Source organism: Crocodylus siamensis, chromosome 1 (assembly GCF_052110815.1).
Source record: "Crocodylus siamensis isolate JL-2025a chromosome 1, ASM5211081v1, whole genome shotgun sequence".
In the NCBI taxonomy this organism is placed as follows: domain Eukaryota; kingdom Metazoa; phylum Chordata; order Crocodylia; family Crocodylidae; genus Crocodylus; species Crocodylus siamensis.
In genome coordinates, this window is record NC_143395.1 from 163,267,818 (window position 1) to 163,287,293 (window position 19,476).

A 19,476-nucleotide genomic window follows, 5' to 3' on the forward strand; every position below is an offset into this window, starting at 1 on the left:
GTCTTTGTATTTGGAAATTCATAAATCCTTTGTCAGGGCTGTCCAACTTCTGGGTGGCAGGGGGCTGCACATGCTGTGGGCTGCAGACTCCCAGGGCAAACATGGGCTGCACACTATGGGATGGCCCTCCTGGGGTCCCTCTTCTCACTGTGGGCAGCCTGGTTCCACTGCCAGTCACACATGCACCCAAGCTCTGCTCCTTCCAGCTGTGCATAGATCACAGCTAACACAGACCCTTCCCTGGCTCCCCCCAACACATTGCCCTGCCTCCAGGAGTAGAACAGGAAGCAGAAGCTAGAAGAGAGCAGGGGCGCTCAGAGGACCTGGGAGGAGTGGTGGCAAGGCAGGAGTTCAGAGGCCCTCTGCCTGCGGGCTGCCACTTGGACAGCTCTACTTTATATAATTTTAAGACCGTGTATGTGGATTCTTGATGGGAAAGGCTAATTACCGATCTAATCTAGCTATTTTAAGGAAGTAAAGAAAAACAAACCCTTTTAAATTTGACCAGCTTAATGTTGAACATCTCCTCCTACAGCAAAGACTTTACAGGATTTATTTAAAAGCTGCTTTTCGGGGAGAGAGAGTTTTAAATGTTTTTTTAGAATGGTTCTTTGAATTTTAAATGTGTGTCCCTGTCTTGCCTGGTGATGTTAACCCAAATTAGTCTTAGTGCAAGCCGGGCCTTATACACTGGGAAGACTATATTATATCTATATAATACAATAAGGATATTAAGCACACGTTTCTATCCAGTACCTTTAGTTAAAACTCCATATACTTGGATTTAGTTGTGCATTAGTAAATGCGATTGGCTCTAATACACTTTTATTCTACCGTAGATTTGAAGTGTTATATGTTAAGAACGGCAGAATAGTTCTTCTGCTTGATTTCAGTGTAGTACAGGACCAAAGAAGATGCAACTACATGCTGTTTATTGGCCTTTAAACTTTTATGTTGACCAGAAGCATTGTTTTAAATTACAGACTTGCACTCTGACTAAGTTTTGGGTTTACTCTAGTCTAACACCAGCCTTCTATTCTAATTTGCACCTGTTTTAGAGGAGTGATTGTAGATGATAACGAAAAGAAAATGGCAAACTGAATGAAATTCTCCTACCAGGTAGTTTCATAGTTGAAAACTTCAAGGGAGAAAATAAAGTTTCTAGTTTTCCATTAATTAATTAAATAAACCCGCTCTGAATTTTTTTCAGTCCATATTCTTAGCTTTTTACCTTAACACCTCTTGTTCATCCCCTTCTACTTGTAGGTGTTAAATTGGTAGTGATGTCATCTAACCTTTGGCAACATGAGAAAAGAGCAGGATGAAACTGCAAGATAGTTAAATTGCTGCCTCTCTTTTACAGTTTCACCCTACAACTTGCACTAGCGTATTTTTCATTTCATATACACTTTCTGGTTCACAAGCCCAGTTTAGTGGGTTGCCACTTTTGCTTGGACACAATTGATTGGCAGTAGCACTAATAAAACAACTACTAAAAGAACTGCTCCATGAGCAAAGTGGGTTTATAGGATCATAGGAAAGTAGGGCTGGAAGGGATTTCTTAAGGTCATCTAGTCCAGCATGAGCTCAAGGCAAGATCATCCCTGACTCGGCTGTCTCAGCCAAGTGTCTGTCTAACCTGCTCTTGAAAATTTCCACAGATGGAGATTCCACAACTTCTCTAGATAGCCTGTTTGAATACTTGAGCACCCTCATAGTCAAAAGTTCCTCCTCATCTCAACCTAAAGTTCCTCTGCTGCAGCTTGAGGCTACTACTTCTAGCCCTCTGTGGCCACAGAGAAAAGCCCATTTCCAATCTCTGTATTCACCCTTCTGGTATTTGAAGACTGTTATCAAATCTTCCCTGAGTCTTCTCTTCTCCAGACTAAATTTATTTATTTAGCATATGTGGTTTTGACACATTGTTTCAGCCATTTTAAGATGATGTCACAGCTAGTGCAGAGAGCCAGCAGGAAGCGCTGTAAATGGACACGAGTCAACAATGTTGGACATGGCTTAAACATGTCCACAAGGGCACTTGTTTTTGTTGCAAAGGCCCCGTTGGTATAGGTTTGAGGCACAGTGACCCTGTCCAGTTCGAAAACAGTTGAGAAGTGCCTAACAGCATGGCCTGTTAAATCCCAGTTGTCTGACGTAGGGTCAGAGATTATGTGGTGATTGATTGGTGCTTGTGCTGACCATTTGTAGTGTCATCGAGTAAGTAAGGAAAAATCAAAGGGTTTTAAGAAGGTGGAACATACTGGCCGTCTTCAGGGGATCCAAGTTGTTGGTGGGTGGAATATGTTGCAGTGCACTGGCAGCATAGGATTATCATGGAGTCTGACTAGTAAGTTTGCTTCAGCATTTGTGTGGGGAGCAATATTACTGAGGACTGGTAACCATGTAAGTGGAGTGCGGTGCAATGTGCCTGACACGAGCCACACTGTAACATGAAGTTACTAGACTAAATAACCCTAGTTCTTTTAGCCTTTCCTTACACTCTCATTTCTCAAGCCCCTAATCATTTTGGTCACTGTCTGCTGGACTCTTTCCAAACAGTAAAAAAAACCTTATGGAAGGATGTGGATAGACCTGGGTAGACCTAATCTTTCCAACAGAATTAGTGCTACAGATAAGTGAAAAGATGCTCTTCCTGTTGAGACTCAAGTGCATGGTTTAATTTCTCCAGAGAGTGGCTGACTGCATTAGCAATAGATAAAATAGTGCCAAAAATGTATTCCTTAAAAAGCTTTTAGTACTTTTGGTAATATGAATTGCTCTGGGATACACATACAACCCTGTCATTATCTCACCAGATACGTCAAAGGAACAATTTTTATGTACAAATTTTGGGTACTAGGACTTGAAACTGAACCCAAAAATGGTTTTCAGATGTATATATAAATATAGTTGTAGTATTACCCAACCAAGTTACAGACTTTACCACTGTGTTCATGAGAAACTCCATGAGGAATATTCTACAACATGGTTTCTGCTAGCACTTTTGTCTGAAGTAATTCCTACCAGAACTGGACATCAAAATAGTCTTAGCATCCTGTTCTAAAATAGCTGTCAAACCTGGTTCTGGCAGACAGCCACTGTTAGTGTTTTATTTAACTCAGTTACCCTTACAGTATAGTGTGTGACAACTCTTCTGATTGGTTAGATTATGATCAATTAGAAGAAGAAAAAGAGGTCCTTTGCTACTGGCAAATGTGTTCCTTTTAAGAAAGGTGTCAGTGAGACTAAACTATGGTTTCCAGCTCATTGGTTTAGTTGGTTGTATATATGCTTACAAAGATCTATCTAAATACGTGCTTTCCTGAATCTGAGTTGAAGATTACAGTGATAATTATCACTTGACTGGAAGAACTTGAACATGTTAGTTATAAACATGCTGTAAGGTTGATATGGTTTTTGGGCAAGAAACTTGAAACTATATCAGAGACCTCTCATGGTCAGTAATAAAAGGAAAATGCTGACCTCTCCTAAAAGCCATAATAAGCTTAAAGTTTGAGATAAACAACAATAAAGTATTTTTTACTAGCATATTCAGCAAGGAGCCACTTAGGAGAGATGCTGGAGAAAATGGTATTCCACAAAATCATAAGCGTATTTTTCTTATATAAATATTTCATTCTATATCGACATGGTCAATGGGAAGAATCGTTTTACAAAATTGGGTATTCATGTAGGAATTTACTCCCAAGACATTTAAGATTGCTTAGAATGTGCCTGGTCATTAATGTTTTGGCCAAACAGGGGCAAAATAATACAGAGAAATCTACAAACTCTTTCCAGGGGCTTAAGTTTGTCAGGATGACAACGTTTTGTTTTTTTTCTCCCCAAATCGTAGGGCAAAAAGTACCTCTTATTTCCCCGACTATATTAGTGTGAAAATGAGTCTTTCAAGTGTAGTTTAAAAAAATGCTCACTGGTATTGAGTCTGCATTTATATCTCCCCATCCCCGCTCATGGAAAAGTTACTTATCTTGACAACGCTTTCACTTTCCTGGAATCATAGGCCTTTTTTATTTTTTAAATTCTATTGGGATTAGGTCATCTAGTTTTTCCTTGCCAGTGAAGTATTTTCACAAGCCCTTTTCTACCCTTTCTTTCTTGAAATTCCTTATTGTATGCTTTATGTTTTATTTTATTTTTTTGCCAAAGGAAAACATGGATGGGGACTTTAGAATCTGGCAGTGCACTTTAGTTGGCCAGAGTAGTGTCCCTTGGCCTAGTTTGTCTCAGTTCAGATGAGGTCTTGAATTGAATACATTATATTGCAAAATGATTGGCAAGGAGGACTTGGCAGGTGTGTTGTTGTTTGTATTGCCCTTGCATATTCGACATAGTGTAAATCTACTCTGGACATGTACTCAGAAGTAATGATTACATGTTATGTTCACTTAGCTAATCAGTTTCCATTAGTTCAGGTGGATAATTTAAAAAACATATGCATCTCACAATAATGGGTTTTCCTTATGTAGCACTTAATTGATAAAGTGAGCTTTAAGTTAATTAAGGCATGTTTTCCATTTGGCAGAACTGTACACTATTTATGTGCATTTTAAGTTCTTTTTTTGTATTTTAAATTAAATTTTGATGCAGCATTCATTGCTGTATAGCAAGTCCACCTGACATGGGTTGAAGCCTGTTTATACAGACACCTGTTGTAGGTAATGAACTGTGAAATTGGATTGTAGTTGTGTGGGCTGATTGTACTTTATAGCTAATAGACACACATCCCTCCCAATTTTTCTTAAGTTTTCATTATAAACTGTATGATGAAAATAATGTAATGCTTGTCTGACTTTGTTTACTTGTCCCCTCATATGTGCTATTTTAGCTATAAATGTCACATTTCCAGTAGTAGTAATTGTTGCTCAGGTTGTCATTATGTTGGTAGTGTTAACAGTGTTTACAACTCTGGTCATTTAGTAAAGGTGAATGTGCTCTGGCCAAGAAGAAATTTTACCGGCTATAGTCATCTTTACACTTAAAATTGTTGCAGCTTTTATGTAACTGCATTACATGGTCTACAACAACTGTTACTTCACAACCTGCCCTGTGTTTAAAGTGCTTTTGCTTCTTATCACTGTGGTCACCCATCATTGCCACATGTCAGAATAAGATCTCAGCATTCTGATCTGATATCCTAGGATTCATTGGTCTACCACTGTGCAGGGTATTCTGGAATGTCTTGTGCTCTTCTTTTTTTTTCATAGTTTCATAGATGTTAGGGTCAGAAGGGACCTCAGTAGGTCATTGAGTCCAACCCCCTGCCCTGGATAAGAAAGCGGTAGGTGCTTGTCCAATCTCCTTTTGAAGACCCCCAAGGCAGGGGAGAGCACCACCTCCCTTGGGAGCCCATTCCAGATTCTGGTAACCCTTACTGTGAAATTCTTTCTAATGTCCAACTTAAATCTACTCTCCCCTCAATTTGTGGCTATTGTTCCTCATCACTCCAGGGGGTGTCCTAGTAAACAGAGCATCTCTTTTTCCCTGCTGCCCTCCCCTGGTGAACTTATAGGCTGCCACAAGATCACCTCTTAGACTTCTCTTGTGCAGGCTGAAGAGATCTAGGTCCCTCAGTCTCTCCTCGTAGGGCTTCATTTGGTACCCACTGGAAGGCATTGAATAAGAGGTATGGAAGTACATGATTCTGTTCCTTCTCCTGCTTCAGCTCATGATCCATCTTTCTTTGTGAGCCAGTTTTCTTTTCAGAGCACAGTCAGGCAGCATTGGAGGGATACAAATCGGTAATGCAGCCCTTTAGAGATTATAGATATAAATAAGGTACTCCAGGTATATCTAAAGTCATGCAATGACTTAAGCTGGGTGATGAGGAAGAGAACATGGAGGTGGTCTGGACACTCCTCAGTCTTTTCCTGGAGAAGCTTCACACAGTGGGCTGTTGCTGTTAGGATTGGCCATCTAGCACAGACAGGTGGAAAGGAGAGTGCAGATGGCTAATAATGGTGGGAGAACTACAAGATGTCCAGCTGTTTTCCTAGAAATCTGTGCAGAAGTTTGCAACAGCCAATAATTTGCCCAGGAGCTTCCCTCTGCAAGAAGAAGTTTGTAAGGAATCTTATTATCCCCAACTCCTTAGCCTCGGTCAAGTAGCACATTAGTGGTATTAGATCAGCTGTCTAATGGAGATATGTCTTGCTACCAGGAAGCTGACATCCCTCCTAGATCTTAGTGCTAGACAATCCATAGGATGTTATTAATGGGTTTACCCAAGTTAGGGTCCTGAAACTGCATTGTGGTGACTGATGCTATCTGTGTACTACACTTAATCTGACATGCCAGGTTTTGAAATTCTCAACAGAAAGCTGTTTGCAAAATGGTGCTTGAAAGCCAAGTTGATCACCACAGAAGTATAATTGATATTAATGTGAGTGGTCTGAAAGGATTTATGTTCCAGGACTGGAAATTCTGAGCTGTTTTCTGCAATGAGACATTAAACTTTTGCTCCAGCAGTAACAGAGGTCATTGGTGTCAGTGGTGTGCCTCAAATCATTCTGAGAGATTCAGGTTACCCTCTGTTTCCATGGCTTATGAAACTTTATTCCTGGATACTTGCATAAGGAAAAGGAACTAGTCAACTACATCCCAAGTCATTGCAGAATCGTATTAGACCAGTGTTTCACAACCTGTGTAGCTCTCCAGTCAGGGGACTAGAATACAGGTACACTACAGCTTGCAGGCTATTTTTCAGCCAGCGGTATGAATTTTACAGATCCTTTTAAGGGTGTTAAGGATAATTACAGTGCTCCTTTCTCCCACCCCTCCCAGAGCACATCTATAAAGGCCCACTGTTTTTATAATAAAACTCTTTGAGGCAGGACTTGTCTTCTGAGTTGGTGCCTAACAAAATGGTATCCTAGTTCAAGAGTAATATTTTTGGTATTGTAGGTATTACTAGCACTACAGATGAGTACCTCAAGTTCAATTCTGCGTGCAGTAAGTCAGACACTGAGTAAATTCATGAATACATGCAACTCCGACCAAAGTTAAAAGCCATTTAAAAGCCTTAAAAAATTGCTGACAAGCTTGTGCTTTCAAGGCCATGTGTTCCTGCAGGATTGTTTGCCTTTCTATCATCTAAGCAGCTGTGTTTTTGGTGTGCTGGCCATTTCTCTGTCATTTAAGAACTTAGCATTAGCACTCCACCTGTGATTGTCACAATGCATCAGGTGCTACTTTAAAAAAAAAAAGCAAGAAAAAAAAAAAGCTATTGTCCAATTTGTAGCCCCTTTGCTGAGAGTGTTAAAATGTTGCTTTTTCCCCATTGGCTTTCCCAGTCTTGAGTGTAAGTTTAGAGATAGCCAAACACTTCTGCAGTTTGTGACCTTCCCCATTTGGATGGGACCCCTGTACCTTTAGTGGGAAAGAGTTGGCTGAAGGTGGTATTTGTGGTGTCATGGAAAAGGTTTAATCAACATCAGGTGGGCTGTGGATGTTCAGAGTGTGTTACTTGAAGGGGATGCAGTGGAGGCAGGCAAGGCAACTTGCCAGACCATCCTTACTTTGGTGGAATCTTCACAAGAAGGCAGGAGAAGACTTTCTTTAGAAAGACAGTAGGAAACTGGAGCAGCTGTGCTGCTGTCCAGGATGGTGCCCTTAGAGTTAGTGTATAGGTGGAAGGGAATTGCAGACTCTCTGTAAGCAGGGTCAAGAGAGCTACATTGATGGGTAACCACTGTGCCAGACTGCAAGTCTGCCAGTGGCTGAAGTTTTCATAGCTAACAGCTACAGATCAGCATAGTGTGTCCTGCAAAAATGCATAAAATTTTTCAATAATCCAAAGGATGGTGAAGTCCTTAAAGTGCCAAGAACATGTTTGATTTTTTAAATGTTGGTGTGCTGTTAAGCAGATGATTTATCCTCTAATATGCCATGTTGCCTCCTTAGTGCTTTAAGGAAACTAGGCCATGCAAATGATTCTAGTGCTTTCCACCCCCCAGCCCCCCATCTATTCTGAGGAACTTTTAGGAGGCTCTTGCAAGAACTACTGTAACCATTCATTTTGTGCAGAGGATCCTGTTAGTGTTGATTTATTAAGACTCAAACAATATGGAATGGAGCAGAGCTTTTCCCAGACCTTTTGGCTTTCAGTGATTCCTGAATAACACTTAAGGGTTTGGAGTAAAACAATGAAAATACCCAGTGTGAAAGAGTGGCATAGTTAATAGTCCCACTAGCATTGAAAGTCTCTGGAAACATGGACAATAACTGGAGACGATTTAAACAGTGCTTTGCTCTGTACCTGCAAGCAACGTGAGCTAGCGCAAAAGGAAAACGGGTAGAAGGTAGCCTGACTTCAGATATTAATTGATTGGCCAGCACTTTGTGTTTTTAATAGGTTTCAGTTAACTCAGGCAGAGGAGACCAGCTATCAAATCTTAATGAATACATTTGAGGACTGTCGCACTCTGCATAAATGAAATATTTGAGCAATGTGATTTTTAAATAATACAAAAAGAAGATGAAAACACTACAAGATGTTATGAATTATTTAAGTTGATGAGACCAGTTTTGCAATCTTGAAACCAGGTCATGATTACAGTTTGAACAACACAGTTGGAGAGAAACCAAAAGAAACCAGAAGAACCAAAGTGAATCCTTAACAAAATCATTAGAAATTGCCATACTCAGGAAGTCACCTGGTGCATACTGAAGCTTATGGATACTGGCCTGACACAAGCCACAAGCTGTTTGACATGTAGCTTGTCACATATGCCAAAAATACAAAGTCAAATGAAGGAGTCCGTACTGGCAGCACAGGAAAAACAATCCCCTCCTTTCCCCACAGCCCCCAATCCTTTCCAGCAACATAGGCATAGCTCTGTTTATGTTGGGTGGAAAACCATATACTTCTCTTTCTCATTTCCTTAAGATAGACTTATTAGAAGACAGTACAGCTTAACAGGTACTCATGCATGTTAAATCTATTTTTGTTTTACATTACTTACCTGAAATGTAATATCATGTGTCAAAGGCCATGGTCTAGTTGGCATGAATTTTAACTTTTCAATGAAGTACTCATTTAGACACATAACTGCTAGTTTCCATTATCCCTGAACTACAGGATGATGGAAAATGGCATCAGAATAATAAAGCCCCTACTGAAAAGCATTGCGGAGTCGGATCCATTTTTAGAACCACTCATTTATAAAAAGGCACTGTTCAAGCATGCGTTGTCACCTGATAACTTTGTTTAACTGGAAACTGAAAACCAGAATGCCTGCATTTAGAATAACTTATGTCAGAATAATTGGGGATTGCAGATATATAGAGAGACAGATAAGAGAAAACAAAAAAGTTCAGTATGTTTGGGATTTCAGGAGCTCTGAGCATTTTAAAAGAATGCTGTGCATGTCTAGAATGGGGAACAGTAGTCACAAACAGCAGCAATAATGCAAGAGGTAGCAGAAGATGTCTCCCAGATGGACTTATGCACCAAACACATATTCCAGAAGCAATGAAGATAAGAGGGCTGACTGTCCCCTTTCCTGGGAAGGTCTTGGACAGACAACAGCCACAATAAATTGTGATGTTTGATCACCGCAAGGTGATACAAACCACAGGTGTCAGACCACTGATATCAGAAAGGAGTCTCATGTCAGGGGAGGTCTGCAGCGAAGACGAACTGAACATGGCTTCAGACTAACACAGCTAGCTATCTCTGAACATTGTTAGTTCATAGGTGGTTTTATGTATTTGAAATTCTGTACAGTATTATGTTGATGATGATTGATGTTATTTTGGCTGGAGAAGAAAGATGAGGGGAACTGTATATTTAAGAATACTTCGCAAAGGTCTGTTGGAATCATTGTTGTGCAGAGGGTTATGTTAGCAATGCAGATCAGTTAGACATAGGATGAAGTAGGTCTTTATCTGAACACATCTGCCGCTGCAATAAAGTGCTTTTCCTTCAAGCTGTCTCCTTGATAACTTCTGTGGTGTCATTTTCTTGGTTGTAAGGGAAGGGATTGGCAGTGGAAGGGTATTGACTAAATAGGGGAGAGAACAATAAATACTACAGTAGGAGCGTGTGGTGAGGCAACCAGCAAGCTTTTAAGGGTGACTCTATTGTTAAATAGAGCACATATACTCCCCAGCATGGTTGTGATTTTTGAGCCATGGTAGAGAACGTTAAAAGATCAGAAGATGAAGATTTAAGTACTTGAATTTAAGTTGTTTATATCCCCCCATGGAGTTGCATTTAATAAATCTTACAATACTGGAAGGAAGTAGCTGCCTCTGTCCCCCCTCCCAAAAAAAATAAAATAAAAAATTTGTTGAGTCTATCTGTGCCTCTGGATGTGTTTGACAGCTGATTCTGGATTTCTCCAGGTACATCTGCCTTAGTTTTCATCAGCTGACAAGATCCTAAATACCAAGATTAATGAATTAATTCACAGAATTCATTAGCTGAGTGGTGATAGTTTGTACATAGATGATCTAACCCCTTGGAGTAAGCTTCAGACTCTGTGAGCTCTTCTAAAAGGTTTTGGGATTTTTAAGTTCTTCATCCATTGTAGAGCTCTTTACCTTATTGCAGCTCTAGTTTCAGTCCCAGCTGTGTTGCCCCCTCCACCCTTCTACCTGCATTTATTGTCATACCCACCTCTAACCTTGTGTAAGTTACTGCTATTCAGCTGGGCCTGTACATGTGTTTATCCCTAGAGACCAGTGAATCCAGGATCTCTCAGCATGGTACCATGCTCGTACAAGGTAGGACTGCTGAATAATCAGGTGTATGACACAAATCTGTGAACTCCTCTTGGGCCAAGGTCACAAGAGAACTCACCTTGCTGCAAACCAGTTTTTACACAGGGAGCTGACATTTGGGCAGGATGACCTTAGAGCACTAGAGGGTACATGGGTAAACAGATGGGCCTACCTGCAGTAGCCAGTGCAGCATTGTGGAATATCAGTAGGATGACACAGCAGCTATGCTATAATTATTTTGGGATAAGGCTGCATCCACACCCACTGTGTTGGGGATAAACTCATTTTGCATCTCCATAAACTCACTTGCAAAGTGTATTTCATAATTCATGTTACCTTGTCAGAGGGTTTTCAATAAAAATGTTGTGGGTGTAAGGCACTATAGTGCAAAAAAAAATCCAAATTAATCTGCAACAAAAAACAAGTTTAGACATGTTCTAGTAAAGAACCAGTTATGGTGCCTGTTCCTTTTCTGTATAGAAAAGTGTCAGGTACAAGGTTCATTGAGGAATGTATTTAAATTTATTTGTATGTTCTGTTCTTCTATATCCATCTGCTTCTTTTCTTCTTTGTTTGTAAGTTGACTGTCATTCTTGTGTGAATGTCCTATACTGCTGTAGCAACCACAGTACGCCAAGCAACAGCATTAGCAAAATATTTAATCCTGGGTGTATTTTCATAAATTTCAGATCATACTTATGCTTTAATATAAGATTCCTCAGAAGGAGTAGTTTTAGAGCCACTTTCTCTATAAACTTCCTTTTAAGGAGTGTAATGTAATAGAGCAGAAATTAAATTTGTTGATGACTGTGAATCTTTTCGATAAAAAGGATGACTAACCCAAAGGAGGTCAATGTGAATATCTAACCCACTTGAAAACCTGGAAGAAGACAATGTGAACATCAAGTGCCGAATCATCCTTGATTTACATATCCAAGTATACACTGGTTATCTGTATAGGGATACTCATGTGAATATATTAATTTGGTCTAAAGTTAAAGCAAGTTTTAGAAATTGATATTATCCTGGCAACAAATCTGTCTTATACTCTTGTTTTGCTGTTGCATAATCCTAGAAGTAAGGTCTTTTAAGCTTTTTAAGGTCATTTCCCAGGAAAATCTAAATTGTTCTATATGGTATGTGTTCAGTACTAGAATATTTGATTAACTTTTCCTATTGTCTTCTTTTAGAAGATCCAAATGATGGGTTTTACACCTAAATACATCTTATTGTCAGGATTTTTTTTACTTTACAGGCATCTTAGGCTTTCTCTGTCTAACTTGCTACAATAAAGATACATAGCCTGTAAGGCCAGAAGGGACTGTTCAAATGATCTAGTATGACCTCCTGTATACATGTGACAGAATTTTTCCCAGCACATAAATCTCTTTTTAACAGACATGCTTTAATCTAAATTTGTGTTAAATTCTGGATAATAGGAGTTTATAAATTAAAGATACGTATTACTAAATCAAATTAATGGAGGAAGCCAAGTAAAATATATCTATATACTCATTTTAATACAAAAAAAGAAAAAACAGGTTTAATTGCCAAGACCTGCTCTCCATGAAAACATGGATTGGCATTATTTATGCCCACCAATAATAGACTTGTACTTGAAATAGAGTGGGGTTTTTTGTTCTTAATATGTTTTAAAATGGCTTTTTATTGTATTTTATTCTGTTGGTCATTGATATTTTATTGATTCTTTTAGATTTCCTTATCAGTTGCCTACGTGGTTTTTTTTTAATTTGTAGTTTGTATTCATTGCCTCTTATCTTCCCCTTTTTTCAATGTTTATCAGTGTTTTCTCATCTAATTTAACCAGAACTTTATTTTTTATTCAACATAAATTTTCCTTCTCCTTGTTTATAGAATTATATTGGGCATCCATTAGTATTTCCTTGAAAACTGGTACTTTTAATTAACTCTTCTCACTTTATGTTCCTGAGCTGTTACACAGATGGTTGCTTTAAGCTTGGAAAACTGACCCTTTTAAATTCAAATCAGGTCTGATTCTAAGCAGGGAGTTCTAAGCAGGTCTAAATAACACTGATTAAAATACCAGTGACCAGGCCAGCAATACAGTGAGTAGTGGACTTGCACTGGTACTTATACAACAGGCAGACATTTCAAGAAAAATGGTAGTATAGACAGTCAAAATATACATGTCCTTATCTGCATTCACAGTCAGCATTGGCAGATGAGTCGTGTTATAAAACAATTTGCATAGCATAAATCATCAAAACCACCTCCAGTTGCAAATTATGTTGTAAAATCATATATTTCAGTCTTTTAGAAAATGGAATGGTAGTATTAGGAATAAACAACTTTATGAATGTTTCATTACACTTCATGACTTGCAGATGTCACACTTAAGGCCCAGACACAACCCCAGGAAATCCTGTGGCTTTAAAGACTGGTTGTGCTTTTTCATTTTTTAAAAAATAATTAATTTACACATGCAGGTAAAGGTGCAATGGGATCTAATGTGCACTCCACACAATTGCATCTCCTGCCACGCCATGCATCCATTGCAACTAGATCCCATTGCGCCTTTTTCTCAGTACAGGGGGAGCCCCATCCTGGGCTCCCACTGCACTTGCAAAAACCAAGCTCCTGTGGCTGGGAGCCCCCTCAGCTGAGGAAATCCCAGCCACAGGGGCACCGCAAAAACTTCCAGAGTTGGGGGTGATAGCTGCCATGGTCTCCCAGCCCCAGGGTTGTGTGCAACATCTTTGGAGATGGGAGATCATAGTCTCCCAGCCGGGGGTGAAACCCCCAAGACTGGGGGACCCTGGCAGCCACAATCTCCCACCCCCTGCAAGACGCTGCCAGCACCCAGAGTCTGCAGCTTCCCCTGTGGCTGGGAGCCCGATAAGCTGACAGGGCTCCCAATCACAGAGGAGACCCTGCTACATGCACAAATTAAAGTTGGATACCAACCAGCTATAAAGTTAGTACACGTTTCTGGGGTCTAGCTTTATAGCTGGTTGGAACTTTTATGGTGTGATAGGTACTTTGCACATGTAGCTAGTTTCAGTTAATTGCACAGTTGATCAACTAATTGCACGATTCCTGTAACATGTAGAGGAGGCATCCAATAAAACAAATCACAAATGCAATGTGTGCCTCATAGCTATTTTCTCACTAGTTCATTGTCTGATGCATTTTGTGGGAAGTGGAAAATTAAGTCTCTCAAAAGAATGCTTGAGTGCAGTGGAATATCTACAGTCCTTGCTATCACTGGAGCATACTTTTCTTTATATGGTGCCTACTTTTGAATAAGTTTCTTTTGGTTTCCTCTTGGTTTGTCATATGAAGTCACACTTAACTGATTATGTGTCTGCATGGCAAATGACACAACCCCAGGAAATCCTGTGGCTTTAAAAACTGGTTGTGCTTTTTCATTTTTTTTTTTAAATAATTAAATATTTGCAAAGTTTTGTATTTTACTTAGGATCACATGCTGACCTGTGATATAAAAACATTAGCACTATTCAGTATCTGTAAAGCCCACAAAATGAGTTAAGAGCTGGCTACTTGACTTCTCATCAGGTAGTTCTGGGAAATTTATCATGAGATGGATTTGTGTCTGTTGTACTTCTAGAAAGCCTGACAATGGGCTTGATGCTCCCAATATTTTTGTCAAAGATTTGTGAATAAAATTTTTGGTTGACACAAAGGTTGATGGACAGTGATGAGGACAGGAGAGTCATATGAAGCAATCTAGATAATTTGAACTGAGTCCACTCAAAGAAAATGCATTTTATTATAGCCCAATACAGTGCTATACATGATGGAAAAAGGAATGTAGGCCGTACTTGCAGAAGCAGAGACTGTATCCTGGAAAGCAGTGACTGTGAAAAGGATTTACGAGTTGCAATAAACAAGCAACTGACTGTGAGATCCCAGTTACAGCCCATGGTGTAAAGGGTTAAGAGGAACTTTGGATGTATAAACAGAGGTGTAGGGAACAGGAGTGATTTATTCTATGTACAATCTTGTTAGATAGATTACAGAATATTGCATCCATGTTGTGAAAGTGATGTAATACTGGCAGTGGCAGATTTACTGTGAAACAAACTGTGCAGTGGCACTAGGCCCCTAACAACAGGGGGCCCCACCGCAGCCACTGCTGCTGCCACCAGAGAGCCTCCTGCATTTTGTTTGTGGCTCTCTCTCCTGCCCAGCAGGTTGTGGGCTTCTTGAGTCATTCCAGCTGAAAATTCTGGCCACCACCCCTCCCCCATAGCTGGTGTGCCACTCTAATTCCCCCGCGAACATGCCGTGGCGCGGGAGGTGAGGCCCTGCACCCTGCTTGGATCACAGGGCCCTACTAACCATAAATTCGCCACTGAATACTGGAGAGGATGCATCTGCCTCCTTTCTTGGGCTTGCTCTGCTCATGTCTTATGTAACTTTGTTTAAGAGGGATATCACTTTTAAAATGAAGGGTAAAGTAGATTTAATGTGGAGTTCCTGGCATTGTAATATGTATGTATGTTCTTACTCTGACTTCCCTATTGTTATTAACAGATTATTGTGGTAATTGGAAATGACCTAAAGAGAGCATGCTACTGCCTAAGTGAAAAGGTCGATCAGAATAAAGACTAACAGGTATTACTGTTGTTTCATCTTTTGTTTTGTGTGGAAGCATGCATCTCCCCTCTTTTGTGCTCTTCCTTGTCCTTCCACCAAAAATGTTCTAATGCTATAGACGGACGCGTGGTGAAGGTGTTCTTAAATTATTCTCTGTCTCCTTATTGTTACCTGATAAATTAATTTCACAGAACTTCACTGCTGGATCCACAATTTAAAAAGGGTGCTGCAATGGTATGGTGCCTTTGGTGTAAAATTGGTGGTGGAGGGGAGAGACAAGTACAGAAATAAAGTATTTTGATCATGTGATCATGCAGAATCGGGCCTGCTATGCATTACTACTGTAGAGAAGCAACACAGTCAGAGTTCACTTGCAACATGTATTAAGGGGGAGAATGCATCTTCCTTTCTTCCATCATTTTCTGGCTACAACAGGAGTTTCTGTAACACAAATTCTCCCAGGTTGGGCCTACAGGTTCACTCGATAGAAGTAATTAACTCCTGCTTAGGTTATTTCTTTTCTCCATCTTCTCAGTGCTTATTTAGCTACCAGCAATTCCTAAAGATAATTTTGGCAGGAGATGTGCTTGTGTCAGATTTCACTCATCATTTATGTTGGTTTTATTAAGTGATGTTGCCCATAGTGGAATCAGTCTGCAATCACTCTACAGAATGGGTACAGCTTCCCATTTTGAAGTTTGCAAATCCATGCTGCATATTCTTGTGCTCATTTTTACCTAAATTCCACGGAAGCAAGAGAGGTCTCTTCAATGCCAGAACTATACAGCATAGTGATAGTGGAGCTAAGAGAGTCTCTCTTTCTTTTTTTGTTTTACTTCTTGCCCCACATTTAGCACTGCATGGAGAAACCTGCTATAGCATAGGACCATAGGATAGTTAGTTTTGATCAAACCAGGTCTAATCCAAGTGAAGCTACTGTGAAAGGAAACAGACATTACAGGAGTGTAAGGGGCCAGGTTCCATCTATTGGGTGTCTAAGTGGGTTTGGTGCCCATGTGCGATTTAGTTCCAGTGTCTTCTAAAAATCTGTGAATGCAGTTGCTTTTGTAAGATTGTAATCTTACCCTTAAAATCAGCAGTTGGCAAAGTTTTTGTGACAGTGGGCCAAAATGACCCAGCTCTGATCTGAGGCGAGCTGACGCTAGGACTTGGTGGCTGCCACTGCTGCTGCTTCCTGCCATCCAGCCACAGTATAAGCAAACCTCCCCCCCCCCCCCCCCCCCCCCCCCCCAAATATTGCAAACGCCCTCTAGGTCCACGAGCTAAATCCAACAGCTTTGAGAGTCGGATCTAGCCTGTGGGCCATAAATTACCAATTCCTGCTGAAGACTGTGTGTCAAAAAAGCAGTAAGGAGGAGGAAGACCCCACCTACTTTTTTTATTTAGTTTTTTAGGGACCTGAGCAAGGTGGCACAGAATCACACTTATGTGCATAAAATGCATTGACACTCTACAAATAGCTGGAATATAATCTGGCCCATAGAGATTATTGTGCCACAATTTCCATTATTTTAACTAACACTTTAGACTGACTTTACCTAAAGAAACATAAGTTGAAGCAAAATTTATTTTTACTTGAACACTGTAAAAAAAAAGGGGGGGGGAGGGGTGAGACACCTACATTTGGCTGGGGATTTGTCTTGATATCTTTAACATATATCTAAAATCTGGATGATGCATCAGAGAGTTGAAACTTGGGTTACACTGGAAGCACCTGAGAGCTCTGAAATGTTATTATTGGTGATGTCTTGAGAAAATCCTCCATATCAGTTCAGTGGATAGAAAAATGAACACCGGTATTCTGGCTGAAGCAAACTCTGCTAGCACTGAAGCTGTATTTGTACAGTACCAGCTCCAGGGTCATGTCATAAGGACAGGGTCATGTCATAAGGATGCCTGACAAGTAGCTCCTGAAAGGGGTCCTGTACTCCCATGCCACTGATGGCTACTACTCCAGAGCTGGACAAATGAAGACGACTCAAGGATACCTTGAGGGCTAATTTTGAAGAAATGTATTATTAACATCAGTCCGTAGTAAACTCAAACAATGAATCACCTCCAGTGGTACTGTGATGTGTACAACAAGGCATCAGTTGTTGTGAGTAAACTCACCTCACTTCGGAGCTGCCCAGACAAGTGAGACAAAGGGTGAAAGCTGTGATTCAACATTACCAAGACTAACTTTCCTCTTCTTGCCTGATCTGTAGTCGACCATGCGGATCTTGGAGTGTCCTCTTCTGCCATCTCCAGCCTCACCAATGATTCTCTTATTTACTGGAAGACTAACCTCCTCATCTCAAGGGACTGCTGACCTTAAGTAATCTTTTAAAAATTCGGTGTTTCCCCCAGTGTTTGAGGGCAGGGATTGGAAGTATCCATAGCCATATAAAAGTTAAATATTTCTTAAATGAGAGAGACAGAAGAGAAATGAATGCCCCAAATAATTGTCTTTTGTTACAGTGAAAAGGTTGGAAATTTTTGGCACTTTGGAGGTGGATAAAAGATTTTTTAAATTTTTTTTTTTCTCCCCTCAGTCCATCTCATCTTACACAGTACTATTATACCAGGAAGCTCTAACTGCTGACATGGCAAGCTCTGTCCTTAGCCTCTGTCTAGCCTCAAGGTACCCCTTCATAATTTTTCAGAATTTAGGGGTACTCTGGCTGAGAACCACTAGGCTAGAAAGTAGCTTGTGCCAGGAGAAAGTGGGAGGGTCAGGCCTTCACACCCCTCTGCCTTACTTTTTTACCATATGCCCCCTCCCAGCCCCTGTTCTTTACCAGAGAAGGGAAGTGCTTCTCCTTCAGGGATAATGCTGGTGATGTACTTGTGGCCTCTCCTGCTGGCTCTTTGAGCATAGGGAGGAGGGGAAGCATGGGACAGGCCAGGCTAAAAAGTGCAGCCCCACAGCCCCATGTCTGTCTCTGCTCATACATGTGTTGCTCAGTACAGCACACTGGGACCACAGGGTCTGATGTGGGAGCTTCCAAGGGGTGGGAAACAGCCACAGGCACTTCCCACTTGTCTGTGGGATGTTGGTACCCAGTGCCATGAAAGAGGAGTGATTACTAACCTCCTGGCACTGGGGCCAGGTGTCACGGCACCCTTGGAAGGATTTTGCTTCACTCTGGGGTGCTGTGGCATTCTGCTTGAGAATCACTGCCCTACAAAGGATTATGTTGCTGTGGGATTCTGCTAATGTTAGAGGGTTAAAAGGAAGTTATGCAGCCAACACAAATGGTCTAAGGTGGTGTCAAATTAAGGAGGAAATAAAGAATTCTCCCACCAGCATCAATGCACTATCTTGTATTTATACAAGTTTCATTTTGATCATCTGTAACTATTTTAAAATCTTTAGCAAGATTTTCTCTCTTACATTAGGAGTTATACCTCCTCTTTTCCCCCATTAACCTCATTCAAAAAAAAGTCTTCTGAGGTTGAGTTTTGTTGAAACACTTAAAGTACATAAAGACAAACCACCTTCCCTATAACTGTGGTAATATGCCAAGAAAACGTCAGCGAATGGGACAAAGTCCCAGCAGAAGAAACAAGAAATCATGGTTTGGAAAGGCTATTTCTATTTGTAGCATTGCTGTGCTTTGTGGAAGATATCTTTCTTCCATGTGTCTGATGGTGTGGAGGTCAGCTAGAGAGAGAAGCAGAGAGTTCTTGACTATACATGGGATGAGAATGCATTTTGTACTTTCAAATGTATTCCTAATACAGAATTACAAGCCAGTGCCAGTATTAATGTGTTAGTAAGTGTCTTGGAGATTATATCCAAACAGTCTGAAAACAGTGCTTTACTCCTCTTCATTTTGTAACTTGTATAACTGCACTGAGAGGAAATAACATAAACAAGTGATATCTGAAATCAAAAAGAGAAACTTTATGCAGAGCATACAGAGCTGCCTTTTAGAAAGAAAATAGAGGCTAGTATATGATGTTGTTTAATTAGGTAGAGGATGTATTTGCATGTCCCTCCCAACTTTGCAGTTGGTCCAATAAAAGATATTGCCCATAAAAATCCTTGCCTCTTAAAGCTAAATATGTTTTTGGTGTGGATTTTTTTTTTGTTTTTGACCCAATGGTAGTTTAGTAAGCCGT

The 19,476-nt window shown here is 40.3% G+C and overlaps 1 protein-coding gene across 7 annotated transcripts in view; it reads left to right on the forward strand.

Annotated features, from left to right (window-relative positions):
• CDC42BPA (CDC42 binding protein kinase alpha) overlaps window positions 1-19,476 on the forward strand; it is a 334,018-nt gene that overhangs the window by 38,185 nt on the left and 276,357 nt on the right. The window lies entirely within an intron of this gene.